General features: G+C 42.9%; 1 protein-coding gene across 1 annotated transcript in view; it reads left to right on the top strand.

The window, feature by feature from the left end:
• Window positions 1-12906, top strand: part of TTLL4 (tubulin tyrosine ligase like 4) — a 33127-nt gene continuing 20221 nt past the window's right edge. Inside the window, exon 1 of the mRNA XM_018059343.1 lies at window positions 1-253. The gene's annotated coding sequence lies outside the window, so the exon portion shown is untranslated. The remainder of the gene's footprint in view (window positions 254-12906) is intronic.

The raw sequence follows: 12906 nt of genomic DNA, 5'->3' as shown, positions 1-12906 counted from the left end.
TCCAAGCTCCATAAGCCCCGAGATTCCGCGCGCCTGCTTCCCTCCCGCTGGGATCGCCCCTTCAGGCCCTCGGTGCGTCCGCTGGGGGCGCGCGCAGTGCGTGTTTGGTGGCAGCAGCGCCGGCGGCTGAGAGCGCGGGTCGCGTGGCCGTGCGTGGTTGCTAGGGGCGCCTGAGGCCGCCAGCTCGCCCGCAGGCCGAGGGAGGAAGCAGCGCGGAGCCGGCGCCCAGCCGCGGCGAAGCTGAGTCCGCTGGGTGAGTGTGGCCGCGGAGCCGGGGCAACGACCCTCTGCCGGCTCGACTCTCCCGCCCCTTCTTCTGCCCCGGGCTTTTTGACGCGGCCTCCAGCCCTCTGGCTGCTCCGGTCCAGCCCTACTTCCTGCCAGCCACCTCTCCATCACCTGGGAAGAGAGGGATCCGCGGCCTCCTACCCTGCCAGGTCTTCGCGCCTCGTCGGAACCCCTCTGCACCCTTTCTTGCCCCTTTTCCCGCCGCGCCCAGTGAACTTGGTCGCCGCTCCTCTGGTTTCCCGAACCCTGCAGCATATTTTCACCCTAGGCCTCCGCTTCCTTTCCCGCCCCGTCGTAGTTTAAATTCCCCTCGCTTTAGTGTGAGCCCAAGCTCCTCTCAGGCCTCACGGCTGAATTTAACATGAATACCCGCTTTTAACTTCCCCATCTTCACTGTCTGTAGAGAAATACGTTCCTTAACTGTAGAGAATTTAACTCTTCATGTGTTCATCAATCCATTACTTCCTTTAATCATTCAACAATTTTTAATAAGCATTGACAAATACTTAGTGAGCCAGGGCATTATGGAAGGCACTGGGGGATACAGGCGTGCACACGGCAGGCATGTTTGCACAGAGTTTAGGGGAAATTTTAAGCAGTAAACAGCGTTTGTCATATTGTGTGGTGTGTTCTAATAGAACATTAGAAAAATATTTAACCCAAATTTATTTGGAAAACTCTATTTTCACATTTCCATTGTGCATCTAGGAAATGTTTTAATCCTTCCTTGGCGAGTTACTCCTACCTACTCAGATACTCCAGATTCCATCTTCCTTAACTTAATTACCTGTTGATTTAGGCAGTCAACAAGTAGCAGGGGAACCCTTTGGGAAAGTGTTCTATCTTTAGTCATTTGCAATAAATACTGAGGTACTGTTTGTATGAAAACCACCGCCCGCCCCCCCCCCCCTTAGTTCCCCAAAGTTACCAGCTCTTTATTGATTGGACTTAATGTAGCATTGAAAAATCATCAAATGTTTTCTGGGAATAAAGAGGTGAGAGGACCTTCCAGATACAAAGTAGCTTTAGTAAAGATACAGCAAGGCCTGAAAAGAGAACTGGAAACAGTCTGACAGACCTGAGCTGGGTTTGGAGGGAACTTTCCTGCTCAATTCTATCCCACTCTTTGCTGCCCGGTGGACTGTAGCCTGCCAGGCTCCTCTGTCCGTGGGATATTCCAGGCAAGAATACCAGAGTGGGTTGCCATTTCTTTCTTCAGGGAATCTTTCTGACCAGAAATCAATCTCGAGCCCCGTTGCAGTGGAAGCTCAGTCTCAAGCACTGGAAAACAAGCCCCACATGCAGTTTTAGAAGAATCAATTTCCAGATCCTTAGTTTCCAAATGAACTCTTCTAAAACTGACCTTACAAAAAATGGGATAGAGAGTGTCATATCTCTTAGGCTTCCAAATATTACTATAGTGTGTTATTCTGTGTATAAAAACTTCAGGTTGGGGGCGGTCCCAATATGGGGGAGGAATAGGACAGGGAGACCACCTTCTCTCCCACAAATTCATGGAAAGATCATTTGAATGCTGAGCAACTTCCACAAAACAACTTCTGAATGCTGGCGGAGGACACCAGGCACCCAGAAAGGCAGCCCATTCTCTTCGAAAGGAGGTAGGACAAAATAGAAAAAGAGACAAAAGAGTTAGGGATGGAGATCTGTCCTGGGAAGGGAGTCGTGAAGGAGGAGAAGTTTCCAAACAGCAGGAAACCCTCTCATTGGCGGGTCTGTGGGCAGCTTTGGAATCTCAGAGCGTGACATAACCGGGAGGAAAAAAAAAAAAAATCCACAGAATAGGCGCCTAACCGCAACTCCCAGCGGAGAGATAGCCTAGTCATAGGCACGCATCCGACACCAGCCACCGGGGGGCTGGACAGGGAGGCTTGGGCTGCATGCTTTAGGGTAAGGACTGGGCCAGAATGCCCTGAGGGCAATCTGAGGGAGCTAACGTGGGATAGCAACACAAACTGTGGGATAGCCAGAGAGGGAAAAAAAAAAACTACTGCGAAAGGCTCTAACCTAACCCAACCTGCAGCCTGGCCGGATCATAGAACAGAGGATTGAGCAAATACCAAAGGAGCGCTAGCTGGCTGCGTACAGGCTCCTTCCCCCACCAGAGGCAGAGAGGCAGGTGTGTGACAGCCAGAGCCAGAAGGCAAGGGGCAATCTTGGCCCCAGAGCCTGGCATCCTCTACCAAACTGCGAGCAGGCTCCCAGTTGGTAACCACGTCTTCCTGGGATCCTGGATGGTTGACATCTGCCAGGAGGGTCGCAGCCTGAGATCATCTCCCCAGAGGAGACATGGCACACCTGAGATGGTGCTCTTGCTACGCACCTGGGAAACGGAGCGGCTGGACTAGGGAGGTGATTAAAACACATGGCCCATCTGGGACAGTGTGCTCGCCAATCACCTGGTCACCTGAACTGCTCGGACCTGGGAAGGGCACAAGACGCATGCCCAACTGAGTCTGTGCCCTTGCGGAGTAGCTGAGAACCTGAATCTGAGCAGCTTAGACCTGGGAAGTGCGTGAAACTCAGGGCCCACTTTGGACAGTACCCCTGCAGAGCAACCTGGTGCCTGAGCAGTGTAGACCTGGAAAGCACGCGCTGCAGTGAGCTGGGGCAAACCCAGTGTGGTCCATACACTGCGAGCACTCCCCACACACGCCAGTGATATTTGTTTGTAGTGTTCCTCCCTCCCCACAGTACAACTAAACAAGTGAGCCTAAATAAGTGACCACCTTTGCCCCTTTGTGTCAGAGTGGAAATTAGACACTGAAGAGACTTGCAAAAAGAGGAAGCCAAAATAAACAAGGAAACCATTCTGAAAGTGACAGGTGCAACAGATTAAAACCCTTTAGTTAACATTGACTAAGCATTGGAAGGGGCCAATTAGATCTCGAGAACAAGTACAAGCTGGAACAAGAAACTATCTGAAACTGAACTGACCCCACACTGCCCACAACAGCTCCAGAGAAATTCCTAGATATATTTTTACTATTATCATTTTTTTGTTTTTAAATTCTCTATTACTCCTTTAATTTTCATTTTTATAACTTACTATTACCTTGGAAAAAAAGACTGCATTTTAAAGCAAATTTCATATATATATATTTTATAATTTTTGTGATTGATTTTGTTTTTGTATTTTTAACATTGTATTTTTGAGAGTCTAACCTCTACTCTAGATTTTTAATCTTTGCTTTTTGGTATTTGTTATCAATTTTGTACCTTTAAGAATCTAATCTTCAGTATCTTTTTTCACTTAGGGGTGTGATTACTGGTTTGATTGCTCTCTCCCCTTTTGACTCTCCCTTTTCTCCCCCAGGTCACCTCTATCTCCTCCCTCCCCCTTCTCTTCTCTGCTTAACTCTGAATCTCTCTGGGTGTTCTGGGCTGTGGAGAACACTTAGGGAACTGATTACTGGCTAGATTGGTCTTTCCCCTTTTGACTCCCCCCTCTTCTCCACCTGATCACCTCTATCTCCTTCCTCCCTTTTCTCTTCTCTGTGCAACTCCGTGAACCTCTCTGGGTGTTCCAGACTGTGGAGAATGCATAGGGAATTGATTACTGGCTAGATTGCTCTCTTCCGTTTTGACTCCTCCTCTTCTCCTGGTAACCTCTATCTCCCTCCTCCCTCTTCTCCATGTAACTTTGTGAACCTCTCTGGGTGTTCCTCACTTTGGAGAATCTTTTCACCATTAACCTAGATGTTTTATCATTTGTGCTGTATGGATGGAGAAGTCTTGAGGCTACTGTAAGACTGAAAGCCAGAGGCAGGAGGATTAACTCCAAAACTTGAGAACACCAGAGAACTCCTGATTCCAGGGAACATTAATAGACAAGAGCTCATCCAAAAGCTTCCATACCTACACTGAAACCAAGCTCCACCTAAGAGCCAACAAGTTCCAGAGCAAGACATACCTTGCTAATTCTCCAGCAATGCAGGAACACAGCCCTGAGCGTTAAAATACAGGCTGCCCAAAGCCATGCCAAACCCATAGACACCCCAAAACTTACTACTGGACACTTTATTGCACTCCAGAGAGAAGAGATCCAGTTCACCCACCAGAACATAGACGCAAGCTCCTCTAACCAGTCAGGAAAGCTTGACAAGCCACTAGACCAAACCTCACCCACAGGGAGCAAGCTCCACAAAACAGAGGAATCACAAACTTACAGCCTACAGAAAGGCCAACCCAAATACAGCAATCTAAACAAAATATAAAGGCAGAGAAAAATTCAGCAGGTAAAGGAACATGATAAATGCCCACCAAACCAAATATAAGAGTAGGAGATAGGGAGTCTACCAGAAAAAGAATTCAGAATAATAATAGTAGAGATGATCTTAAATCTTGAAAACAAAATGGAGTTACAGATAAATAGACTAGAGACAAGGATTAAGAACATGCAAGAAATGTTTAACAAGGACCTAGAAGAAATAAAAAAGAGTCAGTCAGTTATGAATAATGCAATAACGGAGATCAAAAGCACTCTGGAAGGAGTCAACAGTAGAATAACTGAGGCAGAAGACAGGATAAGTGAGGTGGAAGATTGAATGGTGGAATTAAGTGAAGCAGAGAGAGAAAAAAAAAGAAAAGAGGACAACCTCAGAGACCTTTGGGACAATGTTAAACACCCTAACGTTCAAATCATAGGAGTCCCAGAAGAAGACAGAAAGGGCATGAGAAAATACTTGAGAAGATACTAATTGAAAACTTCCCTAAAATGGGGAAGGAAATAGCCACTCAAGTTCAAGAAACCCAGAGAGTCCCAATCAGGATAAACCCAAGGTGAAACACCCCAAGACACATATTAATCAAATTAACAAAGTTCAAACACAAAGAGCAAATATTAAAAGCAGCAAGGGAAAAGCAACAAGTAACACACAAGGGGATCCCCATAGGGATTACAGCTTATCTTTCAATAGAAACTCTTTAGGCCATAAGGGAATGGCAGGACATACTTAAAGTGATGAAAGAGAAAAACCTACAACACAGATTACTGTACCCAGCAAGGATCTCATTCAAATATGAAGGAGAAATGACAAGCTTTACAGACAAGCAAAAGTTGAGAGAATTCAGCACCACCAAACCAGCTCTTCAACAAATGCTAAAGGATCTTCTCTAGACAGGAAACACAGAAAAGGTTTATAAACTTGAACCCAAAACAACAAAGTAAATGGCAACAGGATCATACTTACCAATAATTGCCTTAAATGTAAATGGGTTGAATGCCCCAACCAAAAGACAAAGACTGGCTGAATGGATACAAAAACAAGACAAACCTAAACCTATGGGATTCAGTAAAAGCAGTGCTCAGGGGAACGTTCATAGTAATACAAGCTTACCTCAAGAAACGAGAAAAATAACCTAATGTTACCCCTAAAGCAACTAGAAAAATAAATGAAGAACCCCAGGGTTGTTAGAAGGAAAGAAATCATTAAAATTAGGGCAGAAATAAATGAAAAATAAATGAGACTATAGCAAAAGTCAACAAAGCTAAAAGCTGGTTCTTTGAGAAGATAAATAAAATAGACAAACCGTTAGCCAAGGAGAAGAATCAAATCAACAAAATTAGAAATGAAAATGCAGAAATCACAACAGACAACACAGAAATACAAAGCATCATAAGAGACAATTATCAGCAACTATATGACAATAAAATGGACAACTTGGAAGAAATGGATGAATTCTTAGAAAAGTGTAACCTTCCAAAACTGTACCAGGAAGAAATAGAAAATCTTAACAAACCCAACACAAGCATGGAAATCAAAACTGTAATAAAAAATCTTCCAACAAAAAAAAGCCCAGGACCAGATGGCTTCACAGGTGAATTCTACAAAAATTTAGAGAAGAGCTAACATCTATGCTACTCAAACTCTTCCAGAAAATTGCAGAGGAAGGTAAACTGCCAAACTCATTCTATGAGGCCACCCTCACCCTAATACCAAAACCAGGCAAAGATGCCACAAAAAAAGAAAACTACAGACCAGTATTACCGATGAACATAGATGCATAAATCCTCAACAAAATTTTAGCAAACAGAATCCAACAACATATTAAAAAGATGATACATCATGACCAAATGGGGTCTATCCCAGGGATGCAAGGATTCTTCAGTATTTGCAAATCAATGTGATACACCACATTAACAAATTGAAAGATAAAGACCATATGATTATCTCAATAGATGCAAAGAAAGCCTTTGACAGAATTCAACATATTTATGATAACCCTCCAGAAAGCAGGCATAGAAGGAACAAGCCTCAACATAATAAAAGCCGTATATGATAAACCCACAGCAAACATTATCCTCAATGGTGAAAAATTGAAAGCATTTCCCCTACAGTCAGGAACAAGACAAGGGTGCCCACTCTCACCACTACTATTCAACATAGTTTTGGAAGGTTTAGTCACAGCAATCAGAGAAGAAAAAGAAAGAAAAGGAATCCAGATTGGAAAAGAAGTAAAACTCTCACTGTTTGCAAATGACATGATCCTCTACATAGAAAACCCTAAAGACATCACCAGAAAATTACTAGAACTAATCAATGAATATAGTAAAGTTGCAGGATATAAAACTAATACACAGAAATCTGTTGCATTCCTATACACCAACAATGAGAAAACAGAGTAATTAAGGAAACAATTCCATTCACCATTGCTATGAAAAGAATAAAATACTTAGCAATCAGTTCAGTTGCTCAGTCGTGTCTGACTCTTTGCGACCCCATGATTGCAGCACGCCAGGCCTCCCTGTCCGTCACCAACTCCTGGAGTTCACTCAGACTCATGTCCATCGAGTCCGTGATGCCATCCAGCCATCTCATCCTCTGTTGTCCCCTTATCCTCCTGCCCCCAATCCCTCCCAGCATCAGAGTCTTTTCCAATGAGTCAGCTCTTTAGCATGAGATGGCCAAAGTACTGGAGTTTCAGCTTTAGCATCGTTCCTTCCAAAGAAATCCCAGAGCTGATCTCCTTCAGAATGGACTGGTTGGATCTCCTTGCAGTCCAAGGGACTCTCAAGAGTCTTCTCCAACACCACAGTTCAAAAGCATCAATTCTTCGGTGCTCTGCCTTCTTCAACAGTCCAACTCTCACATCCATACATGACCACAGGAAAAACCATAGCCTTGACTAGATGGACCTTAGTCAGCAAAGTAATGTCTCTGCTTTTGAATATACTATCTAGGTTGGTCATAACTTTCCTTCCAAGGAGTAAGCGTCTTTTAATTTCATGGCTGCAGTCACCATCTGCAGTGATTTTGGAGCCCCAAATAATAAAGTCTGACACTGTTTCCACTGTTTCTCCATCTATTTCCCATGAAGTGATGGGAGTGGATGCCATGATCTTCGTTTTCTGAATGTTGAGCTTTAAGGCAAATTTTTCACTCTCCTCTTTCACTTTCATCAAGAGGCTTTTTAGTTCCTTTTCACTTTCTGCCGTAAGGGTGGTGTTATCTGCATATCTGAGGTTGTTGATATTTCTCCCAGCAGTCTTGATTCCAGCTTGTGTTTCTTCCAGTCCAGCGTTTCTCATGATGTACTCTGCATATAAGTTAAATAAGCAGGGTGACAATATACAGCCTTGACACAGTCCTTTTCCTATTTGGAACCAGTCTGATGTTCCATGTCCAGTTCTAACTGTTGCTTGCTGACCTGCATACAGATTTCTCAAGAGGCAGGTTAGGTGGTCTGGTATTCCCATCTCTTTCAGAATTTTCCACAGTTTATTGTGATCCACACAGTCAAAGGCTTTGGCATAGTCAATAAAGCAGAAATAGATGTTTTTCTGGAACTCTCTTGCTTTTTCGATGATCCAGCGGATGTTGGCAATTTGATCTCTGGTTCTTCTGTCTTTTCTAAAACCAGCGTGAACATCAGGAAGTTCACGGTTCACGTATTGCTGAAGCCTGGCTTGGAGAATTTTGGGCATTACTTTACTAGCATGTGAGATGAGTGCAATTGTGCAGTAGTTTGAGCATTCTTTGGCATTGCTTTTCTTTGAGATTGGAATGAAAACTGACCTTTTCCAGTCCTGTGGCCACTGCTGAGTTTTCCAAATGTGCTGGCATATTGAGTACATACAGCAGTTTTACAGCATCATCTTTCAGGATTTGAAATAGCTCCACTGGAATTCCATCACCTCCACTAGCTTTGTTTGTAGTGATGGTTTCTAAGGCCCACTTGACTTCACATTCCAAGATGTCTGGCTCTAGATGAGTGATCACACCATCATGATTATCTGGGTCGTGAAGATCTTTTTTGTACAGTTCTGTGTATTCTTGCCACCTCTTCTTAATATCTTTTGCTTCTGTTAGGTCCATACCATTTCTGTCCTTTATCGAGCCCATCTTTGCGTGAAATGTTCCCTTGGTATCTCTAATGTTTTTGAAGAGATCTCTAGTCTTTCCCATTCTGTTGTTTCCCTCTATTTCTTTGCATTGATCACTGAGGAAGGCTTTCATATCTCTTCTTGCTATTCTTCTACCTGAAGAAACCTATGTATAGAAAGAGCTATGTATAGAAAACTATAAAACACTGATGAAAGAAATCAAAGAAGACACAAACAGATGGAGAAATGTGTTCATGGATCGGAAGAATCAATATAGTGAAAATGGGTATACTACCCAAAGTAATCTATAGATTCAATGCAATCTCTATCAAGCTACCAACAGTATTTTTCATAGAGCTAGAACAAATAATTTCACAATTTGTATGGAAATACTAAAAACCTTGAATAGCCAAAGCAGTCTTGAGAAAGAAGAATGGAACTGGAAGAATCAACCTGCCTGACTTCAGGCTTTACTACAAAGCCACAGTCATCAAGACATTATGGTACTGGCACAAAGACAGAAATAGAGATCAATAGAACAAAACAGAAAGCCCAGAGATAAATCCATGCACCTGTGGACACCTTATCTTCGACAAAGGAGGGAAGAATATGCAATGGAGAAAAGACAATCTCTTTAACAAGTGGTGCTGGAAAAACTGGTCAACCATCTGTAAAAGAATGAAACTAGAACACTTTCTAACATTATACGCAAAAATAAACTCAAAATGGATTAAAGATCTAAATGTAAAACCAGAAACTATAAAACTCCTAGAGGAAAACATAGGCAAAACACTGACATAAATCACAGCAGGATCCTCTATGACCCACTTCCCAGAGTAATGGAAATGAAAGCAAAAATAAACAAATGGGACCTAATTAAACTTAAAAACTTTTCCACAACGAAGGAAACTATAAGCAAGGTGAAAAGATAGTTTTCAGAATGGGAGAAAATAATAGTAAATGAAGCAACTGACAAAGAATTTAAAAAATATACAAGCAGCTCCTGCAGCTCAGTACCAGAAAAATAATGACCCAATCAAAAAATGGGCCAAAGAACTAAGCAGACATTTCTCCAAAGAAGACATACAGATGGCTAGCAAACACATGAAAAGATGCCGAACAGCACTTATTATCAGAGAAATGCAAATCAAAACCACAATGAGGTACCATTTCATACCGGTCAGAATGGCTGCTATCAAAAAGTCAACAAACAATAAATGCTGGAGAGGGTGTGGAGAAAAGGATACCTTCTTAGATTGTTGGTGGGAATGCAAACTAGTACAGCCACTGTGGAGAACAGTGTGGAAATTCCTTTAAAAACTGGAAATAGAACTGCTGTATGACTCAGCAATCCCACTGCTAGGCATGCACACCAAGGAAACCAGAACTGAAAGAGACAGGTGAACCCCAATGTTCATGGCAGCACTGTTTATAATAGCCAGGACATGGAAGCAACCTAGATGTCCATCGGATAAGAAAGATGTGGTACATAGACACAATGGAATATTACTCAGCTATTAAAAAGAATGCATTTGAATCAGTTCTAATGAGGTGGATGAAACTGGAGCCTATTATACAGAGTGAAGCAAGTCAGAAAGAAAAACACCAACACAGTATGTTAATGATATATATGGAATTTAGAAAGAAGGTAACAATGCCCCTACGTGCGAGACAGCAAAAGAGACACATACAAAGAACAGGCTTTTGGACTCTGTGAGAGAAGGCAAGGGTGGGATGATTTGAGAGGATAGCATTGAAACATGTATATTGCCATATGTGAAACATCACCGGTTCAAGTTCAGTGCGTGAAGCAGGGCACTCAAACCCAGTACACGGGGACAACCCTGAGGGATGGGATGGGGAGGGAGGTGGGAGGGGGTGCTTCGGGATGGGGGACGCATGTACACCCATGGCTGATTCATGTCAGTGTAGGGCAAAACCCGCTACAATATTATAAAGTAATTAGCCTCCAATTAAAATAATTAATTAAAACTTCAGGTTGGCAAACGAAATATTTTGGAAATACTAATTATAAGGAGGCCTCATTTGGTTGTTACCCCCAAAACCCAGAAAGTTTACTGTGTTCCCATGTGTAATACACGTTGTTAAGGTGAAACTTGTTCTTTGTTGGGATATTCTGAATTCAGAAGAATACAACAGTTAAATGAGTCTAAGATGTTTTGGGGACAACTGATTTTTCAAGCTATATTAGATAAAACTTGCATAGAATTTTTAAAAAGAGATGTCTTTCAGTTTGGTTGGTGGTGGTTTAGTCACTAAGTTGTGTCCAACTCTTTGCTACCCCATGGACTGTAGCCTGCTAGGCTTCTCTGTCCATGGGATTTCCCAGGCAAGAATACTGGAGTATTCCTTCTCCAGGGGATCTTCTTGACTCAAGGATTGAACCTGGGTCTCCTGCATTGCAGGGGACTCTTTACTGACTGAGCCACCAGGGAAGCCCTGTCTTTTAGTTTAGATGCTTGTTATTCAGTCAGATAGTTAAAGCTCACTAAATCATCATGAAATGTTTATTTCAATTACAGTTAACCCTTACCTTAGTTCTTTCTATAAATTGTTTAGTATTTTCTACCTTCTCTTAACAAAAGGATAAACTTGTTGAAACTTGTGATGAAAAATTTTAGAGTTCAACTTCAAGATGTACAAGGAATACAAGGGTTTAATTTTTTTTTTGTTTTTTGGCCTGTACCATCCCTCTGGCTTGTGGGATCTTGGTTTTCTGACCAGGGATTGGAACCTGGGCCATGGCAGTGAAAGCCCAAATCCTAACCACTAGTCCACCAGGGAACTCCCTAAGGAATATATAGTTTTAAAAATTCCTCGGGGAATTCTTGGATAAAATCTGAAAGAGTATATTGTGGAAAAACCGTGGAAAGATAATTAGCAGGAAGGTAACATCAGATTTGTCTTTAAGGTTACCGTAGTGTCAGTGTGCAGTTTGAATAAGTAAGATTTTAGACTGAAATCTGGAAGTCAGTGAGAAAACTAGAGACCAGGCTAGACACCATGAGAGCTTTATGGTGGTTGTGATGGGGGAGAGGGTTTAGAGAGAGATTAACAGTGGTAGGGGCTTCCCTGGTGGCTCAGCTGTTAAAGAATCCGCCTGCAGTGTGGGAGACCTGGGTTCGATCCCTGGGTTGGGAAGATCCCCTGGAGAAGGGAATGGCTACCCACTCCAGTATTCTGGCCTGGAGAATTCCATGGACTGTATAGTCCACGGGGTTGCAAAGAGTCAGGCACAACTGAGTGACTTTCACTTTAACAGTGGTGAAGGTGAAGTCGCTCAGTCGTGTCTGACTCTTTGCGACCCAATGGACTGAAGCCCAATCTGGTAGCAAAGTAAATGTCAGGAGAGTGGGACAAGGAGCAGTCTAGAATGATCCTAGGTTTCTGAATATAGTGATCAAATGGGTGGTGCTGCAGGATGAGGCAGAAGGAGGAGGGGCAGCTTTGAGGAGAAAGGTAAAGAAGTTACACTTTGGACATGGTGAGTTGAGGCTCCTTCAGCCTGACTGGTTGTTCTGTAGGTCTGAGTGATGGAAGAAAATTGGAGAATGTAGGACGTGGTTGAGGTCATGGGATAAAAGAGGCTGCTCTGGGAGAATCTGTGTTAATAGTTGGATCTGCCATTTATTGAGCCCTTATTGTGTACCTCCTTTTGGAGAAAGGAGAAGACTGCATGTGGAGGACACTGACTTTGAGGGAGTAGGTAGGGGAAAAGGGATGGAAGAAGGGAGGCAGAATATTTAAAGTCAAATCCAAAAATGAGTACGTAAATGAAAAGTCACTTTTTCACTGACAAAAGTTTTTCACTGAAAAATTGTTAGTCGCTCAGACATGTCGGACTCTTTGTGACACCATGGTCTGTAGCCTGCCAGGCTCCTCTGGCCATGGAATTCACTAGGCAAGAATACTGGAGTGGATAGCCATTCCCTTCTCCAGAGGATCTTCCCCACCCAGGGATCGAATCTGGGTCTTCTGCATTGCAGGGAACCTTTAACCACAGGATCTGGTACTTATTATGTGAAGTTGAGTTTAGCTTTCCTGTTAGATTCCTTCATCCTATGACCTTGGAATTGTCTAGTCATAGACTTTTTGGACTTGAGCATGAAATCAGATGCTTTGATCTGTCAGTGAAATGTGAGAAAACTTTTCTGTAATGCTCTTAACCTCTCACCATCTCTTCTGGCAGAATTGGGAAGCCAGACCTGGTGTTTTGGAATAAATACCGAGAATGCTAATTTCTTTTAGGCCCT

The sequence above is a fragment of the Capra hircus genome, chromosome 2, assembly GCF_001704415.2.
Source record: "Capra hircus breed San Clemente chromosome 2, ASM170441v1, whole genome shotgun sequence".
Lineage (NCBI taxonomy): Eukaryota > Metazoa > Chordata > Mammalia > Artiodactyla > Bovidae > Capra > Capra hircus.
The sequence above is the reverse complement of the archived record's forward strand: the minus strand, read 5'-3'. Positions and strand labels throughout refer to the sequence as shown.